The sequence below is a fragment of the Lithobates pipiens genome, unplaced genomic scaffold, assembly GCF_037356315.1.
Source record: "Lithobates pipiens isolate NorthernLeopardFrog02 unplaced genomic scaffold, aLitPip1_a1.2 Scaffold_27, whole genome shotgun sequence".
NCBI lineage: Eukaryota > Metazoa > Chordata > Amphibia > Anura > Ranidae > Lithobates > Lithobates pipiens.
Window position 1 is genome coordinate 127,757,773 of NW_027507788.1, and position 18,338 is coordinate 127,776,110.

The following is an 18,338-nucleotide window of genomic DNA, read 5'->3' on the forward strand; positions in this document are numbered from 1 at the left end:
CCCATGAAGTGCAGCCTGTGTCCCATTAAATTCAGCCTTTGTCACATTAAACCCCCTTCAGGAGCACAGTGGTACTTACCTTGCTGTGTTGTCCTCTCCTGCAGTGTCTCCTTCCACTGGCAGCGGCGATTGAGGAGTCCACTTCTCATACTTCCGGTTTTCTCTCAGGCACAATGGGAGAGAGAAAACAGGAAGTGACATCTAACTCAGATGTCAATTATACCGCCCGTCCATAGTAATAGATAGTATGAGTGCTGGGCGGAAGCTACTCGGTGCTTCGGAAAGTGCCGTAAGGCAGGACAAAGCCTGCAAATGAAGCGCTGCGTCTGCAATATCGTGATTACATAGACGTGCGCTTCCCATAGTGCACTGTGTCTGGCGTCTGAACACAGTGCACTTAAGGGCTTTTTTGTATTTTTTTTTTAAAGGGCCAGTTTAAAAAAAAGAATAATAATTTTTTTTGTGACTGCCTGGATGGGGGCGGCGCCAATGCGCCCCTATAGACGGGCCACCACTGGACCTACTACTCCCATCCTCACAAACAATTTTTTTTGCATTGACCACATCCTGGTAAGTGTTGGCACTTCCCCTTTCATCCTGACCTTGGATATTGTACCCTGCGCCTGCTCACATCACAACACAGTCACCCCCTCTTTCTCTTCCCTTGTCCCTAGACCAAGCAGCCATTCTTAGTACATCATTGACAGTTTTCAAACTAACCCAACCCACTATCTGGAAATAGCCACAGCAATTAAAGACTACCTGATCAACAACGGTCTCTCTGACCTTATGGAAAGCACATAAACCAGTCATCAGAGGCATATGCATTAGTGAAGATTCCCACCAGCATAAAGAAAGATGTCTGTCATAAACATCTAGAAGAAATGTTTTACACAACCTCAGATGCCTTCCAACCCTCACCATCTCCGTCAACCAATCGTGACTTTTAAAGAGCCCGCTTAGAACTAGACCATTTCCTCTTAGAACCAGCAGAAAAAATGCTTCACCAGTTGCACCAAGGCTGTCTTTAAGGCAGGGGAGAATGGGCAGCTGCCCTGGGCCCCATCATTATTGTGGGGTCCAAACCATCTACCTCATATTTGCCAGCCATCCCAGTTTAAATTCCCTTATCCCTTGAAGTTTTAGTGCCATGCTGTGTCCCGATATCTCAGTAGGAAGTTCTGCTACTAATGCTGCCCAGCTCTGCCCTATTGCTGTGAACAGATGACTCACCTGTAGACCCTGTGTTTACATGTAAATATTGTGTTTACATCGATATATAAATAGCCGGCTGAATTTATATGTAAATATAGGCTGCATTCATATGTATATAATGCCCCCCCTGAGGTCATAGCCATCACCACCTCTGCTGAATGCCACCGACTGGGGAGGTAAAGGGGCATGCTTGAAAGTCCTGCCAACAACTGTGGTCATTAAGCCTAACATCAGACTGTTCTGCAAAGGTAAGCAAATTGGAGGTAGAACCCTTTTTCAAAATAACACAGTGCCACAGCACCGTGAATTTTGGTGCATGTGAATATGCACATCTCAGGAGATGTGTGAGGGTGTCATTAACAATTAATGGCACTGCTCTGTATCTTCCAAAGGGCAGCATGTTTCTGTGGTGTCAGAAAAGCAATTTTGCATGCATTACCGACACACACATGTGAACACAGTCTAAATGTCTCAGTTACAATGGTGGTCAGTGTAAATATCATTACATTGGGGCTTGATGTACAATCCTTTGATTCATACTAGTGGCCAGTGTGAAGGTCACGCTTATATTAGTGGTCAGTGTAAATCTCTCCTTACGTTGGTGGTTCCTGTAAATGCACCTATTACATTAGTGGTCAGTGTAAATCCTCATTACATTGGTGGCGAGTGTAGAAACTCCTCTTTATGTTGGTAATTGGTACACAAATCAAAACTTGCATTTGTGTTCAGTTTTGAATCCTCCCTTACATTTGTGGCCCATGTAGAAGCCTCCTTCAAATTAGTGGTGAATGTAAATCCCCCCCTTACATTGGTGACCAGTGTAGAAATACCCCTTTATTGGTTGCTGATGTAAAAAGCCCCCATTACATTAGTTGTCAGTGTAAATTTTTCATTATATTGCTAATCAGTGTTCCCTTTACACCTCCCTTTACATTGGTGGTAAGGGCAGAATTACCCTTACACTGGTGGTTAGTTTAAACCCCCCTTTACATTGGTGGTCAATGTAAATCCCCCCTAACATTGGTGGTCATTGTAGAAGTTTCACCTTACATGGTGGTCATTGTATATTCCCTCTTACACTGGTGGTTGGTGTAAATGCTCCTATTGCATTGATGTCAGTGTAGAAATCCCTCTTTATATTGGTGGGTGGCATAAAGTCCCACGTTACATGGTGATCAGTGCAAATTCCCCCCTATATTGGTGGTCACTGGTCAGTGTAAATCCTCCCTCACATTGGTGGTCATTGTAAATTCCCCATTACATTGGTGTTAAGTGTAGAATCCCCCACTATATACTTGCCAAAGATTTCCAGCTTTGTCTACATGATTCAGAATTTGCCACAGTGTACTGCCTCCTTACTAATCCCACACCCTCTCCACTGCCACTGGTCCCACCAACACCCCAGTTTTGCCACTGATCACACCACCAGCATTGATACTGATCCCAGGAGTCCTAGGAACCCTAGGAGTTTTCTGTCTATTGATGGATCCCCTCACCTCCGCAGTCCATGGTGTACCAATCAGTGAGCAGTAATGATGTGCACTAACCTCTTGCAACCAATCATTGAGCGGTAAGGATATGCAGTGACCTCTAGAAACCAATCAGTGAGCAGTAATAATTTGCAGTAACCTCTATCAACCAATTAGTGAGTGGTAATGTCCAGTAATCTCTAGCAACCAATCAGGGAGCAGTATTGATGTACAGTAATCTCTAGCAATCAATAAACAAGAAAAAGTCATGTGTTGTAACCTCTAGCAAATAATCAGTGAGCCATAATGTGTGCTGTAACCTCTAGCAGCCAGTCAGTGAGCTGTAATGATACACTGTAACCTCTGGCAACCAATTGCAATCGCTGCCTGATCTGATTCAGTAAACTGATTTTGATTCTAGCTGCTATTGTATGTTTTTAGAGCAGGTAGAGAGTGAAATTGCATGGAGGGGGGCCCAAGAAAATGTATGCCCAGGGTCAAATTGTGTCTATTCACGTATGATGTCCTCATGTTTAGTGATGGCCGAACGGTTCGCCCGGCGGTCGTTTCGCGGCGAATTTCCGACATTCGCGGTCCGCACGTTCGAACGCCTTTTTCCGTCGTTCGCCGCGGCGGACTTACGTGTTTAATGTATACAAGAACTTTAACCTTTGGTGACACGTTTATCATGTGATACAGGACAGCCAATTGAGACATGACAGCACATGGACACTTGTACATTCCCCCTAACCTATAAATACACCCGATCCGGTGGCCATTTTACATTCTTTCTTCTGTTACGATAGGGACAGGTTCCTGTGTGGAGTAGGGAGAGATAAACCACTAGCTATTTGGTACACAAAAGTTCTTTTCAGGACTGGTATAGGTGTTAGGTGTTGATAGGTTTGCTGTGCTGCTGATTCTTGCAGCAGCCTGAGTGTCTTTTGTTAGTTTAGAGAAAGGGAAAGGACGGTGTATGCTACAGGGACAGCCAGATTAGTCTTTCATCATCATCATCATCATCATCATCATTAGCTGTTACTATCAAGGTCCACAAAAGAGCTGTTCCAGTAACCACTAATCGTTCTCTTTTTTTGCCAATTTGTATAGGGACAGGAAGGAAGCAGTGTTGTCAGGCAGTGAGGGTAATTTTAAAGACTTGCTGTTATTATTAGTTCCACAAAGGTTCTTTTCAGGACTGGTATCAGTGGTACAGTAATAGGCTTGTACATGTATAATATTCTTTCTTCCAAATATAGAAAGGATATTATACTTGACTGCTGCCCTTCTGCTGCAGTCTGCTAAACATTCACAACTCACTTGTTCCACAAAAGTTCTTATAAGGACTGGTAACTTGGTATAGGGTGCTACGGTACATAGGCTTGAGTGCGGTACAGTCTGCTGTTCTGTAAGGACCGCTATCGGTCCACAATAGATAGGGTTGACGTGCACCACTGCTGACCGCTCACCTATACTGCAGCAGTCCTTCAGCGGTATAGGGACTGACGTACAGTCTGCTAATCACTAACACACAACCTGCTTGTTCCACAAAAGTTCTTATAAGGACTGGTAACTTGGTATAGGGTGCTACGGTACATAGGCTTGAGTGCGGTACAGTCTGCTGTTCTGTAAGGACCGCTATCGGTCCACAATAGATAGGGTTGACGTGCACCACTGCTGACCGCTGCCCTATACTGCAGCAGTCCTTCAGCGGTATAGGGACTGACGTACAGTCTGCTAAACACTAATACACAACCTGCTTGGTCCACAAAAGTTCTTATAAGGACTGGTAACTTGGTATAGGGTGCTACGGTACATAGGCTTGAGTGCGGTACAGTCTGCTGTTCTGTAAGGACCGCTATCGGTCCACAATAGATAGGGTTGACGTGCACCACTGCTGACCGCTGCCCTATACTGCAGCAGTCCTTCAGCGGTATAGGGACTGACGTACAGTCTGCTAATCACTAACACACAACCTGCTTGTTCCACAAAAGTTCTTATAAGGACTGGTAACTTGGTATAGGGTGCTACGGTACATAGGCTTGAGTGCGGTACAGTCTGCTGTTCTGTAAGGACCGCTATCGGTCCACAATAGATAGGGTTGACGTGCACCACTGCTGACCGCTGCCCTATACTGCAGCAGTCCTTCAGCGGTATAGGGACTGACGTACAGTCTGCTAAACACTAATACACAACCTGCTTGGTCCACAAAAGTTCTTATAAGGACTGGTAACTTGGTATAGGGTGCTACGGTACATAGGCTTGAGTGCGGTACAGTCTGCTGTTCTGTAAGGACCGCTATAGGTCCACAATAGATAGGGTTGACGTGCACCACTGCTGACCGCTCACCTATACTGCAGCAGTCCTTCAGCGGTATAGGGACTGACGTACAGTCTGCTAATCACTAACACACAACCTGCTTGTTCCACAAAAGTTCTTATAAGGACTGGTAACTTGGTATAGGGTGCTACGGTACATAGGCTTGAGTGCGGTACAGTCTGCTGTTCTGTAAGGACCGCTATCGGTCCACAATAGATAGGGTTGACGTGCACCACTGCTGACCGCTGCCCTATACTGCAGCAGTCCTTCAGCGGTATAGGGACTGACGTACAGTCTGCTAAACACTAATACACAACCTGCTTGGTCCACAAAAGTTCTTATAAGGACTGGTAACTTGGTATAGGGTGCTACGGTACATAGGCTTGAGTGCGGTACAGTCTGCTGTTCTGTAAGGACCGCTATAGGTCCACAATAGATAGGGTTGACGTGCACCACTGCTGACCGCTCACCTATACTGCAGCAGTCCTTCAGCGGTATAGGGACTGACGTACAGTCTGCTAATCACTAACACACAACCTGCTTGTTCCACAAAAGTTCTTATAAGGACTGGTAACTTGGTATAGGGTGCTACGGTACATAGGCTTGAGTGCGGTACAGTCTGCTGTTCTGTAAGGACCGCTATCGGTCCACAATAGATAGGGTTGACGTGCACCACTGCTGACCGCTGCCCTATACTGCAGCAGTCCTTCAGCGGTATAGGGACTGACGTACAGTCTGCTAAACACTAATACACAACCTGCTTGGTCCACAAAAGTTCTTATAAGGACTGGTAACTTGGTATAGGGTGCTACGGTACATAGGCTTGAGTGCGGTACAGTCTGCTGTTCTGTAAGGACCGCTATCGGTCCACAATAGATAGGGTTGACGTGCACCACTGCTGACCGCTGCCCTATACTGCAGCAGTCCTTCATCGGTATAGGGACTAAGAGTTTTGTCACAGGGTCATTTAAAAAATGACAGGCAGAGGAAGAGGCAGGCCCTTCCGCAGGGGTGGTAGGGGTAGGGCAGGAGCAACAGGCTTGAGCCAAAGTGGGAAGTTGCAGAAGGTGCGTTCAATTACTTTAAAGGATGCACCAGACTTGGTTGAGTGGCTCGCTCAGCCTTACTCTTCTGCACCCTCCTCATCCTCTCGATCTGCACCCTCTTCTTCACTCTCTGCTATGTGCACCCCCAAAGACACTACCACCAACAACACGACCACCACCACCACCACCACATACCTTCCGCTTGAGTCACTGGAATTATTTTCCGATCCATATCAAGAGGACATTTCTGATGCGCAGCCACTCTTGGTATTGGATCAGGAAGAGGAGGTAGCAACAAGCGCTACTCAGCAGTCTGACGCCAGTACCCAGATCAGCCCAAGGAGGAGGTTGGTCCCCGGTGTTGCTGCCTACTCCGAGATCTCTACTTATAGCGGTGGGGAAGGTGACGTTGATGATGACGTGTCTAGTGATGTCACGTGGGTGCCCACAAGAGAGGAAGAGGAGGGGAGTTCAGAGGGAGATATGGACCAGCAGATAGGGAGGAGAAGCAGCAATGACTTACATTGCACAGCAGGGACAAAGCAGACTGCAAATGTATCAGGAGCGAGTCATCGACCATGTACGGTCACATCTGGCGCTCCCAGGACACCGGCACATGGCTCCGCAGTGTGGGCTTTTTTTAACGTGTCCGCTGCTGACAATAGCGTTGCCATCTGCAATCTTTGCAGTCAACGCGTTAGTCGCGGTAAGCCCAATACTCACCTAGGGACGACCGCCTTAAGAAGGCACATGAGCAGCCATCACCGAGCCCAGTGGGAGCAACGGAACACACAAAGCCACACTGCAGGCTCTCACCGTCCAGCCTCGTCTTCTACTTCTCCTTCTCCTCTCTCCTCACAATTGTCCTCCACTCCACCTTCCATCACGCCAAGCTCACATTTTTCTGCAAAAAGGCAGGCTTCCGTGGGCCTAATGTTTGAGCGTAAAAAAATGATGACGCCGGATAACCCTCTTGCCCAACGGTTGGCGGCTGGCTTGTCAGAACTCATAGCCCGCCAACTACTGCCATATAAACTGGTGGACTCGGAGGCCTTTCGCAAATTTGTGGCCATTGGAACACCACAATGGAAGGTCCCAGGAAGGAAGTATTTCTCAGAGAAGGGCATCCCAGAGCTATATGGCCATGTTCAGCGGCAAGTGAATGTATCTCTGGCACACAGTGTCGGTGCCAAGATACATCTGACCACAGACACGTGGTCTAGCAAACACGGGCAGGGAAGGTATATCAGTTTTACTGCCCACTGGGTGAACCTTCTGACGGCCGTCAAGCATGTAACCCGTGGCACCCGTGTAGATTTGGTTTTACCGCCACGGATTGCATGCAGGCCTGACTCTTCTTCTCCTCCTCCTACTCCATCCTCCTCCCTCTCCTCCTCAGCTGCCTCCTCCTTTTCCGCTGCTAGCGTCTCTTCCACTGCACCGCCCAAGCTCCCCAGAACCTATTCCACATGCCAGGTGAGACGTTGCCATGCCGTGCTGCGTCTGTTGTGCCTGGAAGCAAAGAGCCACACTGGCCCGGCACTCCTTTCAGCTTTGCGTTCACAGGCAGATGAGTGGCTAACACCGCTCAATTTGACAGTTGGTAAAGTGGTGTGTGACAACGGTGCCAATCTGCTTAGCGCATTGAAACAGGGCAAAATCACGCACGTGCCGTGCATGGCACACGTCTTAAACTTGGTCGTGCAGCGATTCCTTGTCAAATACCCTGGGGTCCAGGACATCTTGCGGCAGGCAAGGAAAATCTCGGCCCATTTCAGAAGATCTTACACGGCCATGGCTCCCCTTGCTGACATTCAGCGGCGACACCATCTGCCGGTCAGACGTCTTATTTGCGATTGCCCGACGCGATGGAACTCAACCTTCTATATGCTTGATAGGCTGCTCCAGCAGAAACGTGCAGTTAACGTCTACCTGTATGAACTCTGCGAAAGAAACGGTTCTGGGGAGCTGGGTTTTTTTTCACCGCGCCAGTGGCTGCTCATGCGCGACACATGCAGACTTCTGCGGCCATTTGAGGAGATCACCAAACTGGTCAGTCGCAGCCATGGCGCCATCAGTGACATGGTACCTTATGCCTTCTTTCTGGAGCGTGCATTGCGTCGTGTCATTGATCAGGCTGTGGAGGAGCAGGAGCGGGAAGATGAGGAAGTCGCAATGCTGGATGAATTCCCAGGGGGGGCTACTCTATCTGAGACAAGTCAACAACAGGAGTCTGATGAGGAGTCAGAGGAGGATGGTGCCGGGGCGGATGAGCAGGAGCAAGAAGAGCATGCTTTAAACCTTTCTGGGATCCCTGTTGTGCGAGGATGGGGAGAGGAGAATGAAGAGGACGACATTATCCTGGATGATGAGCAGGAGCCAGGCCACCACACCGCTTCCACTTTAGTGCAAATGGGGGCCTTCATGCTCCAGTGTTTTAATAGGGACCCCCGTATAAAAAGCATGAGGGTCAAGGACCAGTACTGGGTGGCAACGTACTTAGACCCCCGGTACAAACACAAAATGGCGGAAATGTTACCGCCGTCGCAGAGGGCTGTCAGAATGCAGCACTTCCAGGCCTTGCTTCGAGAAATGCTGCATTCTGCTTTTGCGTGCGCTGGCAGAGGAGCAATTCCCACTCCCAGAGAAGGATTTGCGGGTACCAATCCAACAGCGCCTGCAAGAAGAGGCCGGTTTGAAGATGTGTTGGTGACTTCGGATATGAGGTCATTCTTTCAGCCGACCCATCGACAGGTGTCATCCGGATCCAGCATCAGGGAACGCCTAGACCGTCAGGTGTCCGACTACATTGGGTTAACGGCCGATGTGGACGCTCTGAGGAGTGATGAACCCCTAGACTACTGGGTGGGCAGGCTTGACCTCTGGCCAGAGCTTGCCCAATTTGCAATCGAACTGTTGGCTTGCCCCTCATCCAGTGTCCTGTCCGAAAGGACGTTCAGCGCAGCAGGGGGGATTGTGACCGATAAGCGTACTCGCCTAGCTCACGACAGTGTTAACTACCTCACATTTCTAAAAATGAATGAGGCATGGATCTCGGAGGAATTCAACACATGTGACCAGTAGACCATGTATATGTCTATAAACTATTTTTTTAATCAAGCACACAGACCTTCTTAATTCATTTGGCTCACTTCCTTGACCCAAAAAAGCACACCGTACTATATGCCCCTACCCTCCTCTTTGAAGAGGTTGAGCGGTGTCATATTTCTACTGGGGCTGCTTATGATATCCCTGTGCTGTGCTGACTTCCTCCTGGGGGTTCTTATTATGAAGGGATCACACTATCCCTGTGCTGTGCTGACTTCCTCCTGGGGGTTCTTATTATGAGGGGATCACACCATCCCTGTGCTGTGCTGACTTCCTCCTGGGGCTGCTTACGGTGCTGCTGTCAGCGCTGTATGTCACGGTGCTGCTGTCAGCGCTGTATGTCACGGTGCTGCTGTCAGCGCTGTATGTCACGGTGCTGCTGTCAGCGCTGTATGTCACGGTGCTGCTGTCAGCGCTGTATGTCACGGTGCTGCTGTCAGCGCTGTATGTCACGGTGCTGCTGTCAGCGCTGTATGTCACGGTGCTGCTGTCAGTGCTCTGTATTACGGTGCTGCTGTCAGATGCCTCTATCACGGTGCATGTGTCATTCCGGTATGTCACGCTGCTGGTGATCATCTCCTGCACCCTCTTCTTTGCCTACCCTGGTCCCTGACCTTCCCTCTCCTCCATTGCCTTCATTAGCTCCATAGTCCTGAATTGTTAGAACAATTTCCCAAATAAAATAAAAATGCTTGTAGTTATCGATCCCAAATTCACCTCATACATGTATTATGTCATTGTCCAGATGGTGGGACTACGTTTTACCCCCTAATAATTACCACGTGGCCGCAAATTCGACATGAAGGTTTGCAAAGTTCGCCTCCCATTGAAGTCAATGGGGCCCGCGGCGAACGTTCGGTTTCGCGAACGTTTGGGTCCGTTCGCATTTCGCGTTCGCGAAACGTCCCGTCGGAAGTTCGTCCATCACTACTCATGTTTTTAACCTCACCCTTGATCTCCTCCCCTAACCTACTGTAGACCATATCCCGATTTGGTAGAGCGTCTGAACTAAACACTAATCCCCAATAATCTAACAAAATCAACAAATGGTGCTGTGCTCTAAGTGATAACACAAACAATGTGCAAAAGTGACGAGTGCTACAATAAATACAATGTTCCAATGCGTAGCATCACAAGCACATGACTTCATCAGGGAATGATGAAGTCAACTGACCGTGACACTACGCGTTGGAACAGACAGGCACCAGAAGCTATGTCAGTGTGCAAGCTCACTGCTCATGGTGTTTAGAATTTACCATGTTTTCAAATGTGAGTACTACAGTTGGATCTATTAAATAGTATGCTTATATTTTACATACTACACTATCTGGGACCCCTTCTTCTTTCTCCATATGATTTATGTGCCTATATGGGAGAACTTTCCATGCTACACATTTCATCCCATGAGAGATGTCTTCATCTTAAACCATTGGCCAGGACATAAGGCTGTCTAGATGAGCCCCACACCACGGTCCTCCAGTGGATCCCTCTGCCATATTTATATCTATTTTTATTTTTATTTCCACATCCATCATTTTCATTTTTATTTCTTCTTCATTCTTATATTTTTATTCTTAGTTTCTTTTTTTTTTTCCCATCAATTCCCATTTATTTTGTCCTTCTTCTCCCTCTCATAATTTTTTTTCATTCATTTTTTAAATTTTTCTAATTTTTTTCATTTTTTTCATTAGTTTCATTATTATCATTTTTCACTTTAGTTTCATTACTAACTCCTCTTACTTCACCACACATATATAAAAAAATATATCTACATGTCCATACATATATCTTGAACTACTCTTTCTCCCATTTACTCCTCTTCTTCCTGTTTCCATTGTATTTACTTCTGTGTCCTCACATTATTATGGTCCCTCTGCATTGGTCCGTGCCTTATTAGTTCCTATGCCTGTATATTGGTTCCGGCATCCCCGCCCCCTTTCCCTCCCCTGTGTGCTATTTATACCCCTGCCCTGATTCCAAGAGCCCAGCTTGATAAAGGAGCGCAGCCGTCCTGTCATACACGGTCTTGCCAGCTCAGGAAACGCGTTTCATCCCCTGTGACGTCATCTCCCGTCGCCCGGAGTTCCTTGTGCGTTCCACGCCTCGGACTAACACTCACTGCTCTACATCGGCCGGCTCTGCACATCTGATACAGCCCCCAGTAGTGGACACACGCTGACAGGACTCCCCCAGTGCAAGGGATACAGATGACACATCGAGGGTCTCCCTCCGGTTTGGAATCTTTAGATTGCCTGTTAATGTACTACTTAATGTGAGTGTTTTTAACCACCTGTGCATTAAATAAGTTTTTACAGTCTACACTCAGAGGCGCCTCTCTCTCTTATCTTTACAGTACTAATTGGGAACCTGTTTCAGTTTCCACTGGATGGCTGCCGTGTTTGGACCGTACTTTTACCCTCCTGAGAGTTTTTACCCCCCTGAGAGTGATTAACCCCTTCCCTGTCGGATTTTAGACCTAGTTAAGGAAGGGGTCCTCTCCTTACTTCCGCCATTTTCACTCCCATTCCCCCCGTCTCTTTCCATTCCCCCTCTTGTGCTAATTGCACCTACAGCATTATTACTTGAAGCATTATTATTATGCCTTTTAAATATGTTTTTTAAATATTGTGTTTATTAAGTGTTTTTCATTTCTTGAAAAATAGTGATAGGCGGGTGGGTGTTTTTATGAGTGCCATAATACTTGTATATGTTATACCTAATCTGCCTACCCATTGCCAAACCTGCCTGTTGACATACCTGATCTGCCTACCTGTTACCAAGCCTGCTTGTGACCTGACCACACTCCTGTCTGCTGTTGTACCCGGTCTGCTCGTCTGCTGCCAAGACCCGCCCATGATCCGGCTATATTCCAGCCAGCTAGCAGCCAAGTCCGGCTTTCCACCTGTGTGTTCCTGGCTCCTACCTGCACAGACTTCAGGACTCATCCCAGGCACTCTTACTCCACCGTGCTCCAGCGCCAGCTGTCCCACTACCAGCGGCTCTTAGGCCGGAGTTGTATGGGAGACCTTCCTTTACACGTTAGGATCACCACCAGGTACGTGACACCAACTCTTTATATTCCCAGAGAGTTGGTTTAGAGGTGGACTTAGCGTGCCCGACTTCGCGAAAGACTACTGCGCAGCACAACTCGCTCAACTCCTCAAATACCATGCAACAAAGGAAATACCACTATGGGAAGCAATCGATTTGATGGATGGTGATCCTCTCTCCACAGCTAACCACCTATAGTTAACACCGCTGTAACGTCGATCCATCACTAACCCTATTACTAAACACTGCCAGACCATCTGAGGTTGCCTTCAAACCCATTTTGGCATTCTCATAATCCCCTCCTTTCCTGCCCCAGCAGAACTCTTTAGATATCTCAGCTCAATATCTCAACTCAAGCACGTCTTCTCTCAAAATATACCCCCTACCCAAACTACCCCAAACTTCACAACTTTTGAGAGAGCCTGCAAAACTGACCCACATAGACGAGGACTCATCTCACTTATACGCTCAACTACTAGCCTACCCAACCTCTGCTCCACCGACCTATTTTGAGAAATGTGAAAGTAACCTTGACCTCACTCTTGACATGGCAGACTGGTCACAAACCTAGCAGGCCACTAAATCTGCCTTCACGAACATCTACAAAGTACTCACTAGATGATACCTAGTTCCCGTCAGGATATCCAAATTTCTCCCCAGCTTCTCCCCTAATTGCTTCCGAGGCTATGGTACATCAGGAACCCATGCACATATATGGTGGGAATGCCTCATAGTTCGTACCTTCTGGACAGAGGTATTCAAGGCCCTATCAACGTTATTTGATTCACCTATGCTACCTGAACCAGCAGTCGCACTCCTAAATAGCAAACCACAGGCTTTAACATTTCTCCAGTTTAAGCTTTTACTCTTTGTCACAACGGCCGCTAAACAAACCATAGCAAAAGCATGGAAGATCACTTCATTAAGTATTTTGGCCATGAAATATAGAATCACACAAGCCATGATCCACACCAAGACAGAGGCAGTCATGCTGGATAAAGTAACAAATGACAAAAAACATTGGAGGCCCTGGCTCTCCCACTTCTTACCTCCAGACCTAGATGACTCCCTTATACTTCCCTAGAAGTATTGAAACAGCACGGGTAACGAGATCTTCTTTAGGGAACCCCCTTCTCCTCCATTCTTTCCCACCTGTGTCCCCCTTTAACCCCCCCTTTTTTTTTCCTCCCCCTGCTCTTCAGGCTAACTTGCTAATCCTGCTCCTCCAATATGTCCCATACTGGAATGACTGTGAGATCCATTACCCAGGGACCTAAACAGCATGAGGTGCAAGATTTCTTTCCACTACCCACATTTTCTTTTCATCTCTTTTACTTGTTTAACAAAATCAGTGGGATGGATGATGAGATATATCCACCCACAGACCTTATCCCCATGGTATAACTTACACATTACCATAGGGACAAGGCTACACTACACCCCGGCTACTGTATATAGAGGAGCCATTCTGAACAAAATATTGAGCATGCCCTCAGGACCAATTCACTCACTGTTGTTTACAGGTTGGCCACATTCTATGGTCCTTTACTGTTTTTTTTTTAAGTTGGTGACATCTCTTCTGTTAGAATATAAGTACCCTAAGTAATATTATTCTCCTTCCTTAAAGGTCATGTATAATCCTGTTTTCATATACTGACTAATGTTTGATTATTACTTACTTATCACAAAATGTATTACTTTCCCGATGTCTTGTACTAAACTGTTTCATCAATAAAAATATTGGAACAAGGAGAGTAGGAGGGTCCAAGGACAGAGCCCTGGAGTACTCCAACAGAAAGAGGAAAAGAGTTAGAGGAGGTGGTGTTGTATGTATGTTGGTTTTTAATGTGGGGGAGGTATATGAGTATAATGAAAGGTTTGGGTATAGTACCCCTACTCATTGTCAAAAAAAAATAAAAAAATTAAGTTGTAAATAAACACACACAATCCATCATCAATCACATTGTTCAGCAATGCAGATACTCAGGCAATCATGATCAATGACACTGGTCAACTCGCCAAGAGAAAATCCCACTGACCAACAGACATGTCCTATCCAGTCACTACACTTACTGTAAATGACAGCTCTGGTCACCATGCTAAATGTAAACATAGAGGAGGGCTATACCCAGTGATATTATTACTAAAATATGGCCATGTGTCCATCTGTGGGCAATAATGCCATCCACTATCCCTGCCCCTTTGTTTACATGGCTGGCAATTCCCAGCCAGCAAATGATGTTGACTGGGTGATGTTACTAGTTGCTAAGGACACAACAGGCACCAGCACCCGCCGCTTCCTTAACAACCACTGACAGATGAAAAAGGAAGCTGGCATATACATGATTACAGAGTAATGATAAACACTACTATGTGCTTATGATGTTTAGCTCCCATTGAATGAACTAAGAGTATAACATTCCAACAAATACTCAAACAAGTAATGTTTGGTCCAAATCTGTGTTTGGACTGAACTGAGAACTTATCTTTTTTTGATAATGATTGGCTTGGTTTTGAGGGTGACACTCAGAGGTTAGTACACCGTTACACGCTAATTAATAATCAACATGGCGAGGGTACGTTTACCATTTCCACCCACTTACACTAGGATTAAGGCCCAGTAGGGGACAAAACACTTTAGAGGGGCGATTCTGGGTTAAGTGCCTGTGCTTGTGCTGAACAATAAAGTTAGCTTTACTTTTTTGAAGTGCTGTGTAGCTCTAGAATTTTGCTGAAAGGTATGCTTAGCAAATGCAAAAAAAATTCAAACAGTCACAATATTTGTTAAACTAGAACCAAGAGAAAAAAAATCAATAATAATTGAAATAATCTCCATAAAGTTATATCCCAAATATAACTTGACTTATTAAGCTTAACATTTCATCCACTGTTTGAATTTTCAGGAAGTCAGTTTTGTGAGTCAAAAAATGTAGCCTGTATTCTGGCAGGGAGGATCTCTTAATCAGCCTACATTTCCCATGAATCTTTGGGATGTGAGTGAATGTGGGAGGTACACTAGGCTTGCACATGCAAATGTGAACTCGCCCACGTCAACATAAATCACACCCCTCACTCTGCAGTCAGCAAGCCATACATAACACACATATGATAGGTTACAGCCTTATAAATGCAAAGCATTTTAATATAAATGCAGACCAGTGCAACACGTCAGGGACCACCAGAGCCGAATGTCAGGAACCACCAGAGCCAAATGTCAGGAACCAGCAAAGCTGAATTTCAGGTACCACCAAAGCCAAATGTCAGAGACCACCAGAGCCAAATATCAAGGACCCCCAGAGTCGAATGTCAGGGACCACAAGTGCTGAATGTCAGGGACCACAAGATTCGAATGTCAGGGACCACAAGTGCCAAATGTCAGGGACCACCAGAACCGCTAACTACATTCTAGGAGCATACCACCCTCCCCCCCACCGTTGCCACCTGCCTGCTATCTCTGTGTAGGATTATTATCAGTAATCACTTGTATGACACAGCACGGATCTCCAACTGTGTCAGGTATAGCATATAAGAAGCCGAACGCTCATGTCCTGCCTCCTGCTGCTATGATTGACAGCACACTGTGCCAATAACGGCACAATTGGCATAGTGCACTGTCAATCATAACAGCGGGAGGTGAGACATCAGTGTTTGGTGTTCTGATATGCTATACATGACACAGTGGGAGATCCCCGTTGTGTTATACAAGTTACTGATAATAATACCTGCTCTGCATGAAGATAGCAGACGGGGGTGGTGGTGGCGGGGGGGCAGACAACCAGGCAGGGAGGAGGAAGCGGGAGGAGAGGAAAGGAGGACACCGCCGCTATGGGCGGCACAGACAAAGTCTATGAGACTCCCTCCACCCAACACAAGTAATATAGAACTTTCTGCTTGGCTTTCAGAGGACTACAAGGGGGCGTGTCAGACTGCTGGCTGAGCTTAGGAGAGGGATAGAAGCCAGCAATCTTACAAACAGTATGTCAGCAGGCAACAACGTTTTTTCAGAAAGTTCAGCAGTCTATTACAGAGAAACTACAGAGCTCAGAAGAACATGGATGGCAACGTTGGTGCAGGTAGGAGATCAGCAACAAGGTCATGGCAAAAAATTTGGGCCAGAGTTCTGCTTTAAAGTATTTATTGCTTAAAGTGGTTGTAAACTCAGAAGGTTTCTTTACCTTAATGCATTTTATGGTCCCTCTCTGTCAGGGCTGGCTTAGCCTTTCCTTCTCTGGGCTGGCTGCTCATTTGTTGGCTAATCGCCAGCTCTCATCTCTCTCCACAGTCACCCAGCTGTTCCTGATCTTGCTCGCCTGACCTGCCTACTTAAAGCTGACCAGCTCACTTCATCTCTGCCTTCGCCCTGGTCACATCAAAAGAAACCATCTCCTGTGGTTCTGTTTAAAGACTGGCTTGCTGACATCCTTTTTGGCTCCTTATCCTACTTGCTGTTGCTCCAGTTAGATCCCTGACTTCTGGCCTGGCTGATTACCCGATCTGGTTATTGAACTCTGGACTGGCTGACTACTTGATCCGGTTACTGGACTCTGGTTATGCTTTGACTATGCTTACTCTATTTACCTTTTATTTTTTATTAATAAACAAGTGTGATTTAATTGTACTTCTGTCTCGGTCTGGTTCATGGTTTCTGACACTCTCTGTGCAGCGATGTCCATGAGATTCTCAGCCGTCCGACATTCACCCTCTTGATTGGCTGAGACACAACAGTGGTGCCATTGGCTGTTGCTGCTGTCAATCAAAGTCAACTAGCCAATCGGGGGAGGGGGGCAGGACTGGGTCTGGGTTCCATGTCTGAAAGCATACAGTTTGCTGTGACGTTGCTCAGGTGCACCCATAGCAAGCTGCTTGCTGTGGGGGCACTCCACAGGAGGGAGGGGCCAGGAGAGTCGAAGAGGTACCCAAGAAGAGGAGGATCCGGGATGCCCTGTGTAAATCTACTGCAACAGAGCAGATAAGTATAACATGATTACCGTATATACTCGAGTATAAGCCGAGATTTTCAGCCTCTTTTTTGAGGCTGAAAGTGCCCCCCTCGGCTTATACTCGAGTCATCGCTGTCTGCCCGCTCGATCAGCGTGTCGAGCAGACAGACAGCGGCCATTCTATGATTCAAAAGCCGCGCCTCCGGCTCCGCCTTCGCCTGTGATAGGCGGAACACTGAATTTCCCAGCAGCCTGTGTTCCGCCTATCACGGGCATCGTCTCATCCTCGTACTACGGACGAGGATGATACGACGTCCGTGATAGGCGGAACACAGGCTGCTGGGAAATTCAGTGTTCCGCCTATCACAGGCGAAGGAGGAGGCGCGGCTTTTGAATTTTACAATGGCCGCCGACGAAGAGGGCACGGGACGGAGGCAAGGCAAGGCACGGCACGGGACGGGACGGGACGAAGGCAAGGCACGACACGGGACGGAGGCTCGGGACAAAGGCTCGGGACACAGGTAGGCTGGACACACACACACACACACACACACACACCTGTACTGCCCACTAAACATGATGGGATTTTTGTCGTGGCTATGACGCAAAGTGGCTGCTGGATGGTCTTCTCTGTGTGGGTGGCCAGCGGGAATAAATCTGCGACTCAACTATTCCCTTTTCCCTGCCAAAGTGAATGGGTCCTCAGCCCTGGTTCACACTATATTGCCATGCAGCTAACACTGCAAACCCTATTCATTTCCGCACTGCGTTTTGCGATCTGCTGCGGGTGTAGGTGCAGGTAGGCTGGACACACACACACACACACACACACACACACACACACACACACACACACACACGGATGGAGACACACACACACGGATGGATGGATGGATGGAGACACACACACACACAGGGATGGATGGATACACACACACACAGGGATGGATGGATGGATGGAGACACACACACACAGGGATGGATGGATGGATGGATGGAGACACACACACACAGGGATGGATGGATGGATGGACACACACACACACAGGGATGGATGGACGGACACACAGGGATGGACGGACACACAGGGATGGACGGACACACAGGGATGGACGGACACACACACAGGGATGGACAGGCATGTCTCACCCTCGGCTTATACACGAGTCAATAAGTTTGCCAGTTTTTTT